This window comes from Falco cherrug, chromosome 10 (assembly GCF_023634085.1).
Source record: "Falco cherrug isolate bFalChe1 chromosome 10, bFalChe1.pri, whole genome shotgun sequence".
In the NCBI taxonomy this organism is placed as follows: domain Eukaryota; kingdom Metazoa; phylum Chordata; class Aves; order Falconiformes; family Falconidae; genus Falco; species Falco cherrug.
The window spans coordinates 9,501,053-9,521,449 of record NC_073706.1 but is presented as its reverse complement, the minus strand read 5'-3'; the positions used below and the strand labels follow the sequence as shown (position 1 = coordinate 9,521,449).

General features: G+C 40.8%; 1 long non-coding RNA gene across 2 annotated transcripts; it reads right to left on the bottom strand.

The window, feature by feature from the left end:
• Positions 1-7,481: 7,481 nt before the first annotated feature.
• LOC114017495 (uncharacterized) lies at positions 7,482-19,757 on the bottom strand. 2 transcript variants are annotated; one of them, XR_003562577.2, is made up of 3 exons: positions 19,505-19,757; positions 13,624-13,822; positions 7,482-8,859 (listed from the first exon to the last, which is right to left on the bottom strand). It is a non-coding gene; the product is annotated as an uncharacterized LOC114017495 (long non-coding RNA). The 2 variants fall into 2 exon arrangements; XR_008734297.1 differs by lacking the exon at positions 19,505-19,757 and adding an exon at positions 14,545-14,713.
• Positions 19,758-20,397: the final 640 nt, after the last annotated feature.

The window sequence follows — 20,397 nt, the reverse complement described above, 5'->3', positions numbered from 1 at the left end:
AGACTATATATATTATTTTATTATAGACAGCTTGGACATTAATATTGTATTATGGATACATCAGGCCGCCTGTGGAAGGGAATAACTCTTCCTTAGTCCATGTGTTAGGAGCAGGTCTGCGTTGATTGAATCCTGTATTTCCAAGGCAATTAGGACCGCTGACCATGTGATCTGACCATATCACTTGGCAATGGGACTAATTTCAGGAATCAGGAAATCCTCTTGGCAGAAAAACAAGAAAAACAGTAAGTTTGGCTGTGGATGCCCCTTATGCCACTGAGCTATTATTGCAGATGAAATAATGGTTAGTGTTGGCACTGCCTCCCACGTAGAAACTCCCCGTTTTGCTCGATTCCTCTCTGATAACAGGAACAACACGAGCCCTGAAGAAGCGACTCAGCCTTCTCATAAAGCAACAACACATGGAGCCCCAAGAGGAAGAAAGGTCTTAGGAGGTGCATCCACAGTTAAGTTGAGCTTCCGCATTCCAGTGCCGTGTAAGAAATATAAAAATACAGCTTTTATGTTCAGGCCCAGTAAAGCTTAACAAGTTATTTGGAAATCAAAGCTTTGGAAGAGGCGGCAATCCAAGATAAAGGAAAAGAGCAGCCAAAGCAATGCATTGCATTTAGACTCTTGTCAAAGCTCAGGTTTTATTGCATAGGGTCTTTTGAGGGGAACTGAAGCAGGCCAGACTGCTTCAAGGCTCTTACGTGTGTGTCATGTAGGCATTTTGGAAGAATTTTAAGAAGTCAATGCAATCTCATAAACACAAAAATCACAGGGAATGGAGTAAAATTGCTACTTTTTGTGTAAGAAATGCTTCCCTCCAAGGGGCAGATGTTTATGCCACCACCACCCTGCCGTAAGCGAGCCCACTCGCAGGTGAGGCTCGGGCCCTGCCACGCGTGTCCTGCTGTCCCCAGGATGAGCCCTCAGCGGGCCCAGCCCGCCGCCACAGGTGGGGCGCCACAGGTTTTCTGAGGAAAAAAACTGAAAGCACATTATCTCCCATGGAAGTGTATCTGAGCGCAACTGTTCTTCTCTGGAAGCTGGCCAGATGATTAACTTCACCACGTTTCAAGAAGGTTTTTAAGGGCAACTCCTGGCAACACTGCCCTGCGCTGACTGTTACAGTGCGCAGCCCGGTTAGAACAATGTGATTTCCAGTATTAAACAGCCTGCCCATTAATTGTGTGCGTAACCAGCAGCTAATTACCAGCACACACAAAACAGGTAATTGCACTTTAGCAGCTATTATTTATTTGGTGTAAGCATTGACCCTTGCCTAAAAAACACCCCAGAGCCTGGTAGTTTTCTGGCCTGCCCTGTCTGCTGGTTGTCTTGTGAAGTCTCAGAGGGACATCTCTGAGGGGGTGTCCCTGAGGGGCATCTCTGAGGGGGATCTCTGAGGGGCGTCTCTGAGGGGGCATCTCTGAGGAGGCGTCTCTGATGGGGCGTCTCTGATGGAGCATCTCTGAGGGGCCATCTCTGAGAGGGCCCCATTGGAACCGGGGCCAGGGCAGCTCCATGGCCAGGCCCATTTCAGTGTCCATGTCCAGCTGACCACCCAGCCTGAAGTCACCTGTCCCTGTCCCCAGGGTGGGGAGGGGTACTGCAAGAGCTGTCACACATTTTAGGAAATGGAGGGAAACTGAGGCAGTGCTGAGGACCATACCTGGCCCTCATCTGTGCTCAGGGACAGGTTTGTGATTGCTGCTGTCACCCTGCCTGGCTTTTCTTTGGTGGGAATGCTGGGATGGGGCCTGTTGGCAGCTGCAAAATGGCCACAAAGTATAAGTAATCACTTAATGGGTCACACATAGAAAAAGACCTGGTTGCATGTGACCTGTTGGGGCTGAAGTATTGCTTTGAAGGCTTGCTGTTTGTGTGGGCAGGCACCACACTTTGGTGTTCCACAACCTGGTCCACACCCTTTCGGGCCCCCTCAGCCTCCTCCACCTGCTGCATCTGCCCCCGCCAAAGTGGGGGGACTGCAGAGGAGTTTCTGTGGATCCCCGCTCCTGCAGAATATATGCCTGAAAATATCATAATTGCACTGTTGCGTCTGTATAATAGGATCTTCGGAGGTTCCTGTTGGGCCACCTGTCTGCTGAAAGCATTTGTTCTGTTGAATTGTGTGCATCCATCAATCACACTGTATTTGCATTCCCAGGGAGGTTTGCAAAGCAATAAACACCTTTAAGAGTACCTAGAAAGCATAGTCTTTCTCCCTGTTGGCCATGCCAGACCTGTATCTACCCTCTGCCTGGTGTTAAGCTCGAGCAGCTTTCCAGTTGGGAATCTGATTAGGCTCTTGCCCTTTGTAAGTACAAGATTTTTTGCTTCAGGAGATGAGGGGTTGGTCTGCTCACACAGAGACCAGGATCTGACGTCTAAGGAAGTAACAAAAATGCTTCCAGGGTTTGTGTGGTTCACGTTGCTAGCTCTGTACCCAGGGCTTAGAACATGTTTTAAGTATACCTTAATACCTTTTTATATATAAATGTTTACAACTGGCTTTGAGGCAATTTATGCAACAAAATCCATGCTTTCATACCTAGAAAAGACAGCACTCCAGAATACAAACAGAAAGGGCTAGTGCATGGATGAGTGAACTGACCCCATTTGTGAGACAGAGATAGAAAAACTCTAACTTCAGTACACTCATTTGAGAATATCAGTGAAGAATCTGGATTTGTTATAGACTCCACCTCTTCTGGATAACACACCCAGGTCTTTACTGGCAACTTCAGCAGTTTAGCAGTTCTGAGAACACAAAAACAGGAAATTCTGCAGCAGCCTTGAGAGGGTCTGAAGATGTGTATAAATTCCTTAAAGTTTGTATTATTTTCTGAAAACAAATTATCAAAAGCCTTGAAGAAGAATAAAACCCTTATCAACACTCTTTGCTTTTACTTAATCATTTCCTATTAAATTTGTCACCTACTAAACTGCATAGGAAATCAGCCTTCTGCACAGGAAGCATTAGCGATTTGACTTTAAACCGGAAAGGTACAAAGTCCAAATTCCTTCTTTATCACATCCGACTGTAAGCAGGTGATGCGACATTTGACACTGCCCCTTCACCTACCTTTACACAGAGTAGGAGTAAGGTCCTTTATGATTTTTGCAGTGCACAGGGAATGATAAAGGCAGACCCTGGACACAATCTTCAGGACATTTAAAACATGATTACACTTTTGCAGACTCATCTTTGTTGCAGTACTTCACAAATTTTAAGGATGTTTTTGATGACTTCATTAGTATTGTTTGGAAAAACATAAGGGAAGTGCAGAGTTTTCACTTTTTTTTCTGTCAGCAGTTTCTAGTCAATTGGAGAAACAGATTCTTAGTTGGTATAAACTGAAATTGTATTACTTGAATAAATGAGATTGAAGCATGTTGAGGCACTGTCATCACAGGAAGCTTTCTTTTTGCAGCTTTTGAGCACTGGCAGTGGCTGTCATAAGTGGAGGAAAAGAGTTGCTTGTGAAAAATTTGCTTGTAAAATCGAGCTTGCCTCCGAAACAATATTTTTTTCTTTTTACCACTGATTCACAGTATTGGAAAAGCATATAATCATCAAATGTCCTGTTCCTACACAAATAGATTATATAACTTCTGATAAGCAAAAGAATGATAGAAATAAGAACATATGTCTGCTTGGTAGAACTGAAAATCTTCCTATCACTCATTCACTTTAGAAGGCCCAAATCAAAACACTGCTGTCACGATTCCTCTGCAGGCAGGTTGTCACAGAGTGCTGCATTCAGGAAGAGTCTCCCTTCAAAAGCACAAACAGACCATTTGGAAGAAAGTGTAGGATTTTGCCAGCAGCTGGCTTCAGCCTCCACCTGTGTGGGCTGGGAGGGAGTGTGGGTTAACAGGGCAGTGTGAGAGGCTTATAGGAACAGCAAGAGTTTAGCTTGCAGATCTCCTGCTGCCTGCTTCTGATCCTCTATCTGTTCCTTCTCAAACAAAGCCTTCTCACTCAGCCTCTGTATAGGAGACCATAAATTCCTATCTCTGCATAGTTTACACTCTTTCTATTAAATATATGAACATAAGTGCTTGTTACCACCACTCTGGAGTTGATACCCTGTTACAGGTATCATGCTTCATTGCTGAGGGGATCAGGTTCATATAAATATCTAGATAAATAGATACCTGGTGAGTGCCGAAAGCCTGGTGATTCTCACTGGCAGTACTATAGGAGATTTGCAGAAGTAAACCTGTGCTAGCTCATCAGCTAAAGTATTTCACAGCCTTGGATATTTATCTCTGTAAACTGAAATCCTTGGGTGTGACCTGAGATGACTGAAAGGTGTCCTCTCGTTCAGCTGCCAGAATAGGAGAGCAAGTAGGTGGAGACAGTAACCTCTTAAATTTCTGCAGCACCAATTAGCAGGCACCCTTCATCGAATTCAGTAATCAAGGCTACAAAACCTTAATAGCATGTATTTATTGACCAAAAAATGGCTGTACCTATATTCAGATCCCCAATCATGGAGCAGAACCTGGTCTAAGACGTTACAGAAACAATTCCCTGTAGCCAGAGAACCCACTAAGGGTTCTCACCAGCAGCATTTTGGTGATTGCAGCTAAGTGCTTTCAACTGTGTTAGCAGAGCACCCTTGCCAGAGACATGAGCTACATAAATTTAATTCCAGTGTGACTAAATCCATGCTAAGGCTTTTATCAATGTTGTGACTGTACTTGAAAATCATTTTTGGCTCTCTTCTCCCACCCTCTCGCCTCCACGCGATCCTGCCAGTAAAACTGACAAGTAAAACCTAGAGTTTTGTCTCCATCAATCTGCTGTTGCAGTGGGGTCTGCAGGTCCCACAGAGACCTAGAGAGGGTTAATTACTGCAGTGGGGTGAGTCAGCCCAGTTGGTTTTCATATATGAGCTGCTGAGAAGGTAAGCTCCTTTGAAAGGGGTTGGGAAGCAAGAGAGCGCTAACACATTAGCTACTAGAAGAAAGGCCAGGTTCGGCCAGGACCAGGTAGGAGCTTTGCATTGCTGAACTATCCCTCGGGCAGAGGCCAGTTGTGGGATTGCTTTGCTGTCTTTTCAGTCTGGAGTATGTGCTTAGCCTTTCACATGGAGTCCATTTATGGCCTCCAAGAAGGCATGAGTCCTTGATAAACTTTTCTGGGTTTAGCTTTCTGTGGAGTTGGTAGTATGGTTTGTCTAGAATTGCTGTGGCAATGCCTTGGCTCAAGCCCTCATTAAAACCCGACCTTTGGGAAGTTGCACACCTGTAACCCGGTGAAGCAATACACTCTCCTACCTTTTTGTTAGAAGCCTAAATGTGGATTTAGCCACCTAACTTCAACCCTGAAAACATAAACAACTTCTACATCCATCAATATTTATTTAAAGGTGAATGGTAATGCTACGACATAAATTTGGAATTTTCATCACAGAAAAAACAAGCTTGCTTTTTAAAGATGCTTTTCCCTGTAAAATGTGCTGGTGTTCTTTCAAGTAGAGGATATGTCATTTCAAAGCCTCTCCGAGAGACCCAAGCAGGGATTGTGTTGAGTATCTTGGTGTGAAAGAGTGATGGTGGATCTTGGCACAACAGCATTAGAAAGCCTGCCTGTGCCAGACAGCATGAAGTACTGTTTCTTGGGTTAGTCGGGGGTGGGGTGGGGGTGTTTGGGTATTTTTTTGGTTCTCAACAAGCAAAAATCTCTACATATGTTACATTTGTACTCTATCTTGATTGTTGCAAAGAGGTTTAGAAACAGCATCAAAGGAACCTAAAGTCTGTGGTGTGTTCAGACCGTACAGGAGATGTGGTGTGGTGAGGGTTAAGGCAAATCTGCCTTCTTTCATTGTTCCATGTCACCATGTCAGTCATGATAGCTGACCTGCAGTGATGTAATATAATATGGACACTAAGGCTTTTAACAAATGTCACTTTGAAACAAAGCATGTGCTTTTAGAGAAAGTTGTTTGTTTTAACTGAACCCAAAATTAAGCATTTATCATCTTGTCTCCTGTAAAGCATATTGTTCTAGCTTGGAGAGAACTGAAACTGAACCATATGGTGAAAGTGGAAGAATTCAGAAAAATTTACTCTGTTTCCATCAAGTCTGTGCCTGTTTTTTCTAGCTTCAAGGGGAAAAAAAAAAAAGTAATTGCTATAGACAGGGTAAAGACGGTAGTTACTATTCCTAGTCCATTACACAAGAGTAGGTGCTTTCAAGTACTTGGAAACAAACATTGTACTAAAATTACTACTGGTTACTGGCAGAATTACTTGTAAATGTCTATATTCTAGGATGGAAATAGTATTTAGGGTTTTACAGAAAGTGTTCCTTAAGCTTTTTGTTCACAGATGTATCTTTGTTCTTATGTACACACATTTGCCAAGAATTTCCTAAGCAACTAATGATTATGCATGCTTCAATTTTGGGGTATTCGGCTTGTAAGTTCTCAAAGAACTTAACCTTTTATGAATGCTGATTCTTTGGCAGTGAGATATTGTAAAGGTTACCCCAAACTGATATTATTAGCATGCTTTCAATCTCCCCATTTATTTTGAGTTTACTCCCCCAAGTTGATTCTTCATGAGACTGTAGTGCTAGTTTCTACAAAAGCTGAAAAATATGATGTTAGTTTGGAACTGGATTTGTAAGTTTAGGGACAACTTACTATCTGTTTCTTGGGAATATTTTTTGTTTTCAGGATCAAAAAATTATTGTCAGGCTCCATTCACATTGATCACATTTATCTAAGCACTTTTTAAAATATCTGACTTCCTCAATGCATTTAATTGATGTCTGCCCTACCAACAAGAGAACCTGAAGTATTGAAGTACTTGTGACAGATCTCAATTTGCAATCTGAGACAATTAAAACTAATGTGACTAATCCAGTTGTTATCACCAACAAACATCTCAGATAATCTCAGATATTTAAAGCGAGATCTTTTTCCAGTTGTTAGTTTGAATTTGGATCTTGTTGTTAACTGTCTATAGAGGGGGAAAAAAAAGTCTTCTCTGTCTGGAAAGATCAATTTTTGCAAATTAATGCAATGTCCAACTTCAAAATAGACACGTCCAGTAAGATGATGCATTATTGTTCCTACACTTATTTGTACTTCACAGATGTAATTTGGCTTCCTTACATTAAAGCCAGAGATACAGAGAGCACTCCCAACAGAGTAGGGGAGTCTGCAGTGTGGCGAGTGCAACAGAGGCCACCCTTAGGGCCTTTCCCTGCTGATCGCTGTTTTCCTTACAGCCTCCTCGAAGCACTACGTGAGACAGATGGAGACCTTACACACCACCACTCCTAAAGGGGGCAAAATGGGACTGTGAGGCTTGCTTATCCTTGTCTGCTTGTGAGAGCTTGCAGAATGTGGGACTTCTATGGCATGTGGAAGACCCTGAACCATACACAGACAAACCAGGCTTTTCCCAGAAGAGTATGCAGGGAACACATAAAAAGATAGCTACATACATGTGTTTCATACATGTGTTTAATTTCACTTTTCCCAGTGTATATTACACCTCAGATGCTTCTCCACAAGACAGGTTTGGTAACTGTCTCCAGGGGACCATGTTTACAGCCTCACCATAACCCTGATTCACACGTGGTTATTGTTCAAGTGAGCTATGACCACACTTAGGTAAGAGAAGAGACTCTTTCTTTTCTTTTTTTTTTCTTTTCTGTTGCATTTGGTAGAATATTTAACCTTCATTATCAGAACTAGTCCTGAGCTGTTTATGATTTAATATCCTGCCCACGAGGAGGTTTAGGCTTGGGCCAGATGATGAACACTATATAAAAGCTAATGTTGCTGCATTGTATAAAGAATCAGCTCAGGTGGGGAAGGGAAGGTGTGAAAAGGGAGGTGTTCACAATGAAATGGACTGCAAACAAGCTGCTGCAGAACCATATGCACAACCTGTTCTCATCAGTGGAATATTAAAGATGAAGCAGATAAAACAATCCTTGGTATTGAAAATAAGATTATTGCTTTCATGCATATGTATTGGCACTGCAGCCTTTTCCACAGATGGACACTATTAAAGGGAGTAATCAAATATCAACATGTGTTTCGTACAGAAAAAGACCCTAACCTAACTGGCTAGCAGGAAAATTTTTGTATTGATTTATTTTTATATCAGAAAGGTGACCGAGATTTTAAGCTTTTTCAGGCTGATACTGTGTGGTTGATCTGGTGGTGGTTACCGGGATCTCTATGTGATCCTCACCTCAAGTTCTAGTGTAACAAGTGTATAATACATGTTTTTTTAAGAAAAAGTATCATGCATGAACCTGATTTCACACAAGGTCTTGTCACCATTTCTAGTAGGTTTCAACATGCGCTAGGTTAATTTAGATGTCAGAAATTGAATTGCTTTTACTGTAATTAAATGGGTATACATTAGGATTACCTAAGCTGGATTTAGTAGAATCACAGAGAACAGAATAGATGCAATGCTGCAAATCTTCAGTGGTGTTTGTCCTCTCCAGGTGTGATAAATACTGCAGCTACTTACTGAACAACTTAGGATATGACATTTCTGAAACTGGTGCTGGACATAGCAGGGGGGAAAAGGACGCTGTACACAGATTTGCAATAGTCACATCAATCTTCCAGTGAGTGATTGCAGTCCTTTCCAGTTCTATTCAGACTGTACAGAGTAGACTCCTCCCCTGTCTTCCTGGCAGAAAAACAGACAAAATTGTCACTTCCCCAAGTTGCTTCCTCATGCAGCAGCTGAATCCCATCTCCGTCCAGCTCTCCTGTTATGGGCTTCACTTCCCCAGCGCCTTTGTGTCTTGTGAATTCTGTGTGACTCCCCATTCTTGACATAGCCTCTTCAGTAAATCTGAAAAAAAAAGTTGCTGCTGTTATTACACGAATTGAAAAGTACTTTCCCAGTATTATATATATTTTTAACGACTAGTTTGTCAAAGTTTGTTGCTTGAATTTCTGTTAAACTCTCTTTTCTTACATAGTCCTGCTGTTCTACTGCAGTTAATCTGTTTGTCTGTAATGTTAGGTTTGTTTTAACTTATACTGAGGCAGTTGATAAGATCCTGTGGATTACTGATCTACAACTGTGTATTACGAAGTACTTCTTGATCTTGCAAATTCACTAAATGTCAGCGCAGTGGTACCAATAAAATTGTACAATCTGCTTTCCTAACAGGGCAAGAATGAGTTGTTCTATCCAAAAATGACTGTCTGAAACAGATTTTCCATGAACCGTTCTGTCAGTGTGTGTGTGCGTGCGTGCATGTACACACATACAATCCCAGCATTCCTGGGACCTCATGGATTAAGTTCCCATAAGCACACATGATATAATTTCTTCCAGGACCAGATTCATGTGGTAATGTCATTGTTGCGCAACTGCTTTTCTCAGCTTAAAATAAAGACATTAAGTACTAGATAATCAAAAGTTTTCTTCCTTACCTCCCTTACTAATTTTTTCCAATGTGAAATTTAAAAGCCAAAAATAATGATTTTTAAAAGTTTTTAAAAATAAGTGATCTTCTGTATCAAAAGTACGGATATTGCCTTATATTAAAGAGAGTTTCGTTATCTCCCCTTCCCCACCCCCAAAACAGAAGTTGTTTCAACATCCTGGCTTATTCCTGGTTTCATACCAGCAATATGCTTTTTGGCATGTACTGTACATTACACTAACAACCCAGCCTGCCAACAATTTAATAGCTTTGCTATGCGATTATAGTTTTCAGGCCATACCCACTTTATTGACACAGTTTCCTTTTACTATTGCTTAATAACACTTCCCTCCTCTTTCTGCCACCCCTCCCCTCCCCACCCGCGCTCCCCACCACACCTTCCTCCCCGATGCCAGCAGAGGGCACTGGGACTTAGTTTCCCGGACGGTTCAGCCGCTAAAACTATTCAAGCAGTTGCACTTAGAGTTGTGTTCTTTTTTTTTTTTTTTTTTTTTTTTTTTTCCTGTCGTCCCATTCATAGAAACCTGGAGACAAAAAAAAAACCCAAACAACCAAAAAAAAACCAACCAACCCAACAAACAAACAAAAAACCCAGCCCAAACCAAAACCCCAAACCTCCATGATCAAAATTTACACAGCGATCAGAGTGGGGAGAGCAGTGCCTGTGGGTGCTCGTGTGCCAGGGATGGGGATGTCACCGCAGGGGAAGACACTGGGGGTCATCATTTCGGTGAACTCCAAGTCATCTGTTTTCTTTAGCAGGATCTTTCTGATCATGGAGGGAGGCTAATGAAAGGGTCCTCCAAAATGTTTTCGGAACAGTTTCTTCACAGCGGTGCTCTGGGTAAATAATGCTCCTGCAGCCTCAGCGAAATGGTGGCTTATCCTCACCATAGTATGGCGCTGAGCACAGGACAACAGGGCGCACCTCCAAACCTCCCTGCTTCTTCCTCTGTTTACTCTTTGATTATTTTTTTCAGGATTTACAGATCAAACTGGATGATGTGTCCAGTAATCTCTGTTCAGGTTTCCTGTTAATCCTACCCTACTTCACAAAGAATAAGTCAATGTCACTCTATGGTTTAATTCTTATTATCAGGCTCAGGAGAGCTCCTGCTCAGCACTGTTCAGGGTATCACTGGAGCTGGGGTTTCATTTGGTACCTTTTCTGGGATCCCACCGATTAAAAGGTGATACGGGGCCTGTGACTGGAAGTGGGGCAGACAAAAGTGAAGAAGTGTCACTGAAGGGAAGAGGGGCGATGATAAAGGGGAAATGAGAGTGCTCTGACTTCTTCAGCTGCTGCCTTGCAAAAAGTAATGTACTTAAGGACAGAAAAAAATAATAATGTGCCTATGTATCTATGCACAGTGTGACATGAATGTTAAGCAAGCACCACAGAAGTGCTTTTAAATTAAAAAGAGAGAGGATAAATGAGAATAAGTGCCTTATGTATATGAAAAGACATATTCCCCACTCCATTCTCTCTTTGTCTTTCAAATGCAGAAGAAACAAAAAGGTCAAGAGAGATTTGGTCGACACCATAACACGGAAGTCACTTTTTGTGCTATTGTGAATGTGTTATTGTTCTTCTCTTGCTGCCTTGTTGTATTAAGAATGAAATAAAAACAATGCTAATGACAAGAGAGGGACAAAGCCTGTGCTGGGCCAGATGGCTGTTGGAGAGGAAACATGCTTACCTGTGTACTTTACCACATTGCTTTGAAGAAAAACTACGCTGTTTATTCTCACCATATCCTTCTCAGAAAGCAGCTTTCAATTTTCTGCTTGAGACCTATGAAATCTCTTACTGTAAACCTTTCCCTCCTAACACTGCCATCCAATTGGGAAAGCTGTTACCTAATAAACTGAAGCATGTCTGGTACAAAACATAAATAGGGTTAATGGCTGACAACTGCACACGGTTAAGCAAAGACAACTGATTTGTGATTTACATCTGTCACAAGTGTATATACAGTTGCACAGTTGGTTCTGTGCTTTCAGTTCAAATATAAGTCACATAACTGTATAAGTACTTTGTGAGATATATAATTGCCTAGTTATGTACGTAATTAATTAAATACCGTATGCAATCATAACTGCATGAGTAAAATGGGAGTGCAGTCATACCTGTCACAATAGGCTGAGCTTGGACAGACAGCTGAGTTATTAACGAGAAAGCCTTGCATATACTGGGACAACTGGAATCTTTAACTTGTCATCTATGTAACCTCAGCAGAATAGCCTCTGCGCAGTCGCTTTTAAAAGGAAACATTCTTACCCTGCAGTCTGCACCGGTCCAAAGGATTCATGGTCCCTGCCCTAAGCTGAAGCTGAGAAATAATTTGCCAGTACTTCCAGTATTATTTCTAGTGCAAATTCATATGGGTTTAAAAAGCACACTCAGCAGGACCAGTACAGAGTGTGCATTATCAGTCATGCCCTTTCAGCATAAAGGAAAAATTTTAATTTCCTACTTCCATTATAAATTATACATTTGTAAAGTATCTCCGTCTTTTTGTACAATAGTTCACACAATGGGGTTCTAGTTTGTGGCTGCAGCTCTTGGGAACTATGATATTTCCCGAGACTGAAAATGGTGAAACTCTTCTAAAACTGACTAATATGTATTTCAGTTTAATAACGGAAAAAAGTGTATTCTGAGCTCTCCTTCAAAGATTAAGGATGGTTCCTCTTCAACTTGGTGTCTGAAGTTCCCGGTATTCAGTGTCAGCTTTCTGGTTCAGGCAGATATGAGTCATGGATCCAGATCAAATTTTTGTGTAAATGAGGCAAATGTTCAGGTTCTTTAGTCGGTTCTGACAGGCACATCACTACGCTGAGATTTCTTTGGTGATAAGAACAAGTATTTAAGCCTGGTGGCTGAAGCAACTAGCAGTTTACCCCTTAATTGCAACTCGCAGGTTAAAACACAAGCTATTGCAAGGGGTCAGATACTTAGATAACAGGAAAAAACCCTAAATGTAATTTAAGGTCTTTATGTCTACAGCTTCTGTGTTTACATCCCTGGAAAGTTTAGTATATATTTCTGACTCTCCATGCATTTGAATCCTATGATGGGCAAAGGTCTAGTTACCAGAGCCAAAAGGATTTTTATTTCTGTTCTTTAACACAGTCTGGAAAGAGATGGAGAAAAAGTAATTTCTCAGTTTTGCCTGGCATAGGGAAGGGTGGGATTACCAGCTTAGGTTTTCCTGTTGCGTTTCTGTCAAGCAAATCAGTCGTGCCATTCCTGTAAATCAGTCATCCTCTTGAAAGGGAAGAGGTGGCACAGGCTGGAGTTCTGAGCTTTCAGGGTACGCAGGGAATATGGAGCAGTGCCCAGGATGGGTGTAGGCTCCCACTTCCACTGCAAGACGACGTGTACCCATGTGCAAGAGCCACAGATGCACGTGTTCACCCAGCTGAGGCTAAAGAGTTGCTGCCCCCTGCTCAGTCTGGGGGCAAGGATGCTTATGGGATGGTCCTAAAGCCCTCTGCCGGCAAAAGGAGCCAAGTTGGCAGAAACCTCCTTGCATTTGTGTTCAAATTTATTGATTTCAGGCCAGATGAGCCAAAGGCAGCCATAAAAAGCAGCTTGCCAGCAAATTCTGAGATGGCAGCAATGAGCAGCTGAGTAGGGACGGAGATCTGCCTGTCGTTTGAAATTCAGTGATAAGCTACTTCCAGCTTTTCCTCCACAGGGAGGTATTGATTTATTATATAAAAGAGGGAGTGTCACCAGGGTCAATCTGGGCAACCAGCACAAATCTTGTTTATACGTTTCCCTCTCAGTGTCCATGTACCTGCACAGTACATGCAAATACAATAAAAGTTGTTATTAATAAGACATTAAGAAGCATAGTGAGGAAGGGCCTATTTTCAGATCGTTCTTTTTTGACCGTAACTCCACTATAGTGAATGAAAGCTTGAAATAAAAAGCACAATCAAATGCACATTGTACACTGATAGACAGTATATGGTCAAGTGTTTGTTTGCAGGGCTGTCAGAACTTGCTAGGAGTAAAAAAACAACCACACACACTACTTCACATCTGCCACTGCCTGACAAACTACATAGTGTTTCCTTGCTTCTAATAAAGATCACACAGCAGCTAATACTCTATCAAAGCTTAAAGACCAAATAAATACAGTGCTTACCTCCGAGGGCCTATGCCCTGGTTTTATTGGCATGCATAACAGAGGCAGTGTCGTGAGAGGCTTGTGAAATGCAACTTCCCACGTGCAGCAATGCTTTTTGAACATCTTGGTGCAGATTTTCTTAAGAGATATCTGTGTTCTTAGAAAGAGCATGTCTGTGCTCTGAGAAATCACTTATTTTAGGCTTGTCGATAAAACTCTGGAGAGAGAGAGGGAGAAAGAGTACTGAAAGAAGAACAATCTACCAAATACAGCTAAGAATATAGTTTATAGTTTGCAAGGTACGGAGTGCTTTATTGGAACTGAATGATCAATATTTTGCAGGATTATTTATTCTGTGAAGCAGGAACAGCAGTTCCTTCTTCAAAGCCTACCAAGTGACAATAGAATTGATCCAAAAACCCTAATTCTGGAACCTGATATGTCCAGGAAGATTTGGGGATCTATACCCAGCCTGTGTGCAGTGACTGATAACCTATCTGAAAGCTCCTGCCTGTTTGTGCAGAAGCCGTTGGTGCTATCTATGTCAGAGATAGTTATAGAAAGAGAAACTGCTGAATTTGTTTCCACACAGAAGATGTTTGAATATTAGTGTGCTTTAAAAGAAAAAAAGACTGACAGCATCTGGAGTAGGGCAAGTGCCATTTATCATGTCAGTGAGAGTCAGGTTTGGTTTTGGAATGAGCAGACTAGGTTGAATAAAATACTATTTTATTCTATATAGACTATACTAGGTTGAATAAAATGACCCAAACTGGAACTGCTGCAAGAGGCTCAAAACTTTCTTCTTCTTCATTCAAAATATTGCTTACTGCGGCTGACTTTATCATGAAATACTTAAATGCTTTAAACTTAGGCATTGGGTAATCTGTTTAGATAAAAAGTAATATTTTTTGGAATTAGATAAAATAAGCTACTTACAGATTTGATCACAGTCATCATCAATAATCTAATTTAACCCTTTTTTGATTTTAAATCACCTGATTCAAGTCTGTTTGTTCAGAATGATTCATCAAATAGCTTGTGCAAACAAACTGTGTCCTGTGATTTTTTCCGTAGACAGTCCAGGAGGAGGTTCATGTTGTTCAGTTTTTTGTCACATGGTTAGCCACAAGTCACATTCTGTTATTTCTGTTTCCTCTTTGATGACAGAAATAAGAGATGGCAGGTCTTGCAAATTATCTGCTCTATTATGCAAATAAAACCCCAGCTTTTGAGAATCACCCCAAGAACACTTTTCCTTCTGACTGTTCGACCCAATATGTGTTTTGCATTAGTACTCATGATGGAGCTGCTTTTCCTCAGTGTTCTGGAGAACAAAGATGCACAAATCTTTCTTTGCATATATACACCTTGCTTCATTTCTTTGGTAATGCTTTATGCATCTTTGGTTTAAAAGCTACATCAAAACTTTGAAGCTGGACGGTTGTTTATTTGATGTATTGACATGGGCCGCTGTCTTCATCTCCCTGTAGAAAGGCAGTTTGAGGATTTAATGTAAAGACTGTGCACCTACATGCTCAAGTGGCTATGTATTGCCACACCAGCACTAATTGCATGCACTAACATAATTTAAATTAGACATGCAACTGTTTGTGCAAAGGAACACAGGAACAGGCCTGTCAGACCGTACAAAAATAGTACCTTTCCATTGAGGTGGACGTGCTGTTATGGCCCCAGCATTATTGTCTGCTAGTAATTGAACCAAAAAAAGAAAAAGTAGGACAAATGAATGATGGTTGAGGAAGAGATTTAAAAGGATCCCACATTAGTTTCCTGTAGCCTACATAACGCTTCTTTTAATAATCTCAGCCCCATCATTTAACATGGGTTTAAATGAAAAGGAAAGACCACAAGGTAAGATCACATAAAAAACAGAAGTCGCTAAACTAACTCTGTGTCTGCTAATAAAAGACTTTTTTTATAAAGGTATGTTTAGTAAGAAAATACTTGAGAAAATAAGTGAATGTTCAGGCAGTCTGTCAGCAAACTCACAGGCATTTGACAAAATCGTAGTTCACTTTCAGTTACCTTTGGAGATTAAGGGGGTTTAAGGGGTAGGGAGGAGACATGCACATAAAGCAAAACCCATCATACAGAATAGATGTCAGGTTATAAGAATAATATACATTCAATTCCTGTTTTAAAAACCTATAAATTACCAAACAGTGAAAAAGGGCAGGCAGTGTAGCGTGTACTCTGTGTCACTTACTCAGCAGCAAGGGGTGTTTCTGGAGATGGCGGAGTCTGGTTTAACCTGCAAATTGGATAATTCACCCACAGGAAATCAGGAGCTGATTATACGCAGAACTCTTGGAGTTAAAGTGCTTTATGAAATCACATCAATGTAACCAGAATTCTGTTCAGGTCAGAACCAGAAAGGTTTGACAAGGTTACATTTAAACTAATTTTAGGAGAAAAACATGGTATTTGGTTTTGTCTATTTATGCTATAGTTTAGACTACAGTGCTATCTATTCTAAAAAGAAAAACACAGGAGTTTTCAAGTTTAAAAATGTGAGACTTTTTAACATTTGGAATAAATCCAGTAATTCAGTATCTCTCAACCCAAAGCCAAGTCAAACTTTCTGCAGAACTGTAGTTTTATTTTCTAGTTTGAGGTGTATCTGGGAAGTGGGGGAGGGGTAAATGAACTTTGTTATAATTAGATTAGAACAGAACCACTTAAAACTACAGTGTATGACATAAATGTTCCTAATATTTAGGCGAATTTGCTAGTACACAGCAGTATTATTTGCACAAATCCATGCCTGTTAAATGGCCATGTTCAACACCGTTATAGTAGGGTGGGCTTTCCTGGAAGTGCACCAGGAGTAACTCTGTCCAAGTAAGACAATGAGAATGACCACTGTCTGTTTCCAAATTCCCATTTGCTTTCAGATGAAAGTGAATTTCATAATTACAAAATTAGTCATGGGTAATTGCCAGCTGCAGTTATTTTGGATGAAGAAAGAGGATTTCTGTTGTTACAGCTTTTCGTTTTGTGGAGCCTGTTTGGAACAGTTGCCTTCATTTTTGTCATTCAAACAGAGAGAGTTACCTGAAGTATATAAACCTCACAAATGATCGCAACAAACTTCACTGCTTATGTGAGGCTTTGATGACTAGGAGGGACTTATACAACATAAATATAATAAAACTATGCTGGAAAACTTCAATTTTGTGACATACACGTAGACTCTGAGTGTCAATCAGTATAGGCCTGAGTTCATCTTCATTCAATACCATGATTTTAAACAGCAGCTTTTACTGGGCAGACTGTATGTGCAATTTTAAAATTGCTATTTTAAAATAAAAAATGAAAGAAGATTGTGCAAATGGTCCACTTCCCTGTAATTTCAGGATTCTTTTGTGCTATGGCCCTATGAGGTTACTTATATGAGAAAATCAACTATTAGAAAACCTGTATTTAATAATTTTCCTGGAATAACTCTTCTTTTGGATTAAGGAGCTTTATTCAGAGGTCAGTATGTGGGCACCACTGCACAGAAGGAGTGTCTGTGGTGGACTTCATGGAGCATTTGTCATCTCATTTCTGTTTCAGAATCAAAGTCCTTCTGGGATAAGATCTGGTGGTATGTTTGGCTTTTCTTTTTTCTTTACTTTGTTTTAGTCCGTGGTTGCACTTTCAGAGTAGAAGAAACTATCAGTATTATGGTTGTCTCCTAGTGGAGAGACTTATTGAGGGAGGTAGTTTTGCAGCATGGCCTAAAGATGCTCAGACTCTGGATTTGCCTGATCTCTTCATTGAAGACCGCTGCGTAGCCAGCTCCCCTTGACAGAGAAAGCTTTGTCTCTGACTCTCATGTGCTTCATCCTGAGCTTTGTGATCTGCATTTTCCCAGCGGGGCACAGCTGTCACGGTGACTCATAGACTGAAAATCACGCTTTGATGTAGCTGTGTCTCTAACCATGTAGTATGTTCTCCAGTTCCTTGTCCAGTCTAGTTTTAAGTGATTCAAACACCACTCCTGTTAGCAAAATATTCCATAGTCTAGGAGACTGTGTTGGTATTCAGTCTAATTTCATTTCAGCCCACACTGTTTCATGACAGTCTTTAATGTTTACACACGTTAAATATTTTAGGCTGTTATCATATCCTCCCTTAGTCATAATTTTAGCAAATTACATGCATTCAACCTTTCTGCCATCATCTTTTTTCTTTCTTCTTTTTTTTTTTTTAAATAATTTACCCAAAAGCCTAGTTATTTTTCTGTTCCCTGAGTTGCCAATAGAACCCTATAAACTGATGGATATTGTGGGGGGAGAAGGGGGATTTTTTTAAAATCAAAGTGAGTTCATACAGCAACATTAAAATATAGTCAGCAATATAATAAACTTTTTTTAATTGAAAGGAGTAAGGGATTTTTTTAGATAGAAGGCTCTCTGTAAAGATTACAACAGTTGTGCAAATTAAGTCTGTTTTGTTGTTTGTTTGTTTGTTTGTTTTCTAATGATCCCCTCCCTGTCAGTTCAGAGTTCCTTTGACTGGTTAGATTTGTATGATTCTAAAATTGGTGACTTATGCTCTTTTTCCAGGGTCTTCAATAGTGATTTAATTTAACACATTTATGATTTATGTGAAATTATTCATTATGCAGTTGACCTTATTTGAGACAACAAATTGCCCCTTTCAAACAATTGACTGGCTTTTGGAGTGTAGTTAAGGCTGAAAGAGGAATAAGCAGATGATACAGAAGAGACTGCTTGGAATTTTAAACTGATATTAGGATGGTCTTTGAGTAGGCAGGGAGGCTGGTGCAGACTGCCCTGCATTTCCTCCGTGTCTGGAACATTAAGTGTTCAAGTGCAGTAATGGCACTTCCTGTCAGTGGGAATTGTTTAACAGCTGATCACTTCATAAAGTGGAAGGGCAGGGGAAGGGACTGAAATAGCCAGGAATAGGAAATTCCTGTAGAATAGAGAATAGAGAAGCAAAACCCTAAAAGGCCTCAAAAGCAAGTAATTGAGGAAGATGGAGCTGCAGTAGCTGGAGGGAGTGGCTTCTCTCACTTTTCAATTAGTTCAGTTTGCTCGACTCTCACTGGTGGGAGTGATACGATCACGAATGTAGACAGAGCGATGCAGAGTCCCACTCTGCAGTTACACATCACGTGTCCAACAACAAAAAAAAAAAAAGTGATGCATTCTTTCTCCCCACAAAGTCTGCCTATTTTTTTTCCCCTTCTCTTTTTCAAACATCTAATTGTCAATTAAAAATTGCAGTATTTATTAAAATGGTTGGGGAAATGCTATTTTCCAGTGGGATATGAGAAGAAAACTTTACAAGCTGGGGGAGGGGAGTAACAACAAAGCACTTATTCTTCCCTTTCCCCTCCCCCAGTAGAGGGAGGAAGCAGAGGAGTGGTAGTAGAAGTAGGAAGAAGAAAGGAATTAAAAAATAAAGAAAACTTGAAAGTGGAGTAAGGAAAGGAATTTAAAGGAGAACTGTACACTTTTTAGCAAATCTTTGGAAAGATGGCTAAATTCTGTGAGATAATGAAAACTCTGGGTTTAGCAATACATTCCTTTAATTTTAAGCATATGCATTGTCTTGCTGATACCAGTTTAGTTACTCCTATTTATTCCAACTGAAGGTGTGGCCTAAAGGTTTAGGATAAAACACAGATGAGAATATTTGTGTAACATCCTCACTGTTCGTATATTAGGGGAGAGGTAAGTAACTTGGACAGTTTCACTCAAGAGGTTTCATAACCTTTAAGCTGGGTGTGTGCTGATTCAGATGGTAAAAGCAGTATTCAAAATGAGTTAAGCTTTGTGTGTTGCATGCTATTTTCTGAGGATTAGTCCAACCACCTGTTACTAAAACATGAAACTCAGTCAGAAAAATAATTACATACCTTTCCAGATGCACACAGAAAGGCGCACCTTGGGTGAAATAATTGCAGAGCCAAGAAAATTTTCATCGGGAACACATCAGCTTTTGTCTTTAAACATGAAACATTTCCAACAGCTCTCACTGTATGCCAGCATTGCATTTCTGTGATTTTTGTACTCTGACTTCATGCACACACATGTGCGCACACACACGTGCATGCATACACTCAGACAAAATCTACTGCTCGCTGAATCTCCTGTTCGATCAGAGTTGCACTGTTCAGACTGCAGATAAGCAAAGATAAGCAAAGTATACGTTACATGCTTTAAAGCATGTGCTTTTCCAGTTGTAGATGTATGCACAACACAGGCAAAGGATAGAGAATATTGACCAGTGTGCTGACCTGGGGGAGAATCTTTCCTGACCAATTTTTCTCGAACTGTGGTTTCAAATACCAAGATCTTGGTTTGTTTTATTTTGTTTTAACTACTGTTGAGTACCGCTGGCTTGAAAAGTTTCCATTTTGCAAGGATTTTCTTTCTTTTTTTTGTTTGCTTGCTTGTTTTTCAACTTGCTCTGGGTCCTGGGACGATGAAGTTTTAGAAATGTGCTGCAAGCCGCCCCCCCCCCCCCGGGCTCCACAGCCCGCCAGGGAATTGACAAGAACAGCGGCAGAGCGGAAAAGGAAGCCAGCCTGGCCCAGCAGCTGCCCTGGCCTGCTTGGCTGGGCTGGACCCTGCCCCAGCCTCGGTGGCTGCTCATCAAAACCCAGGATGTTTTAAATAACATGTTTCAGCCTTAGCAAATTGTGATTATCCAACAAACCCTCGCTTTGTCAGAAAGTTTCTGACCAGCTTTACTTTGGAGTAACTTGCTCCATCTGACCCAAGGGAGTAAAAGCCTCAGCTTTCTTGG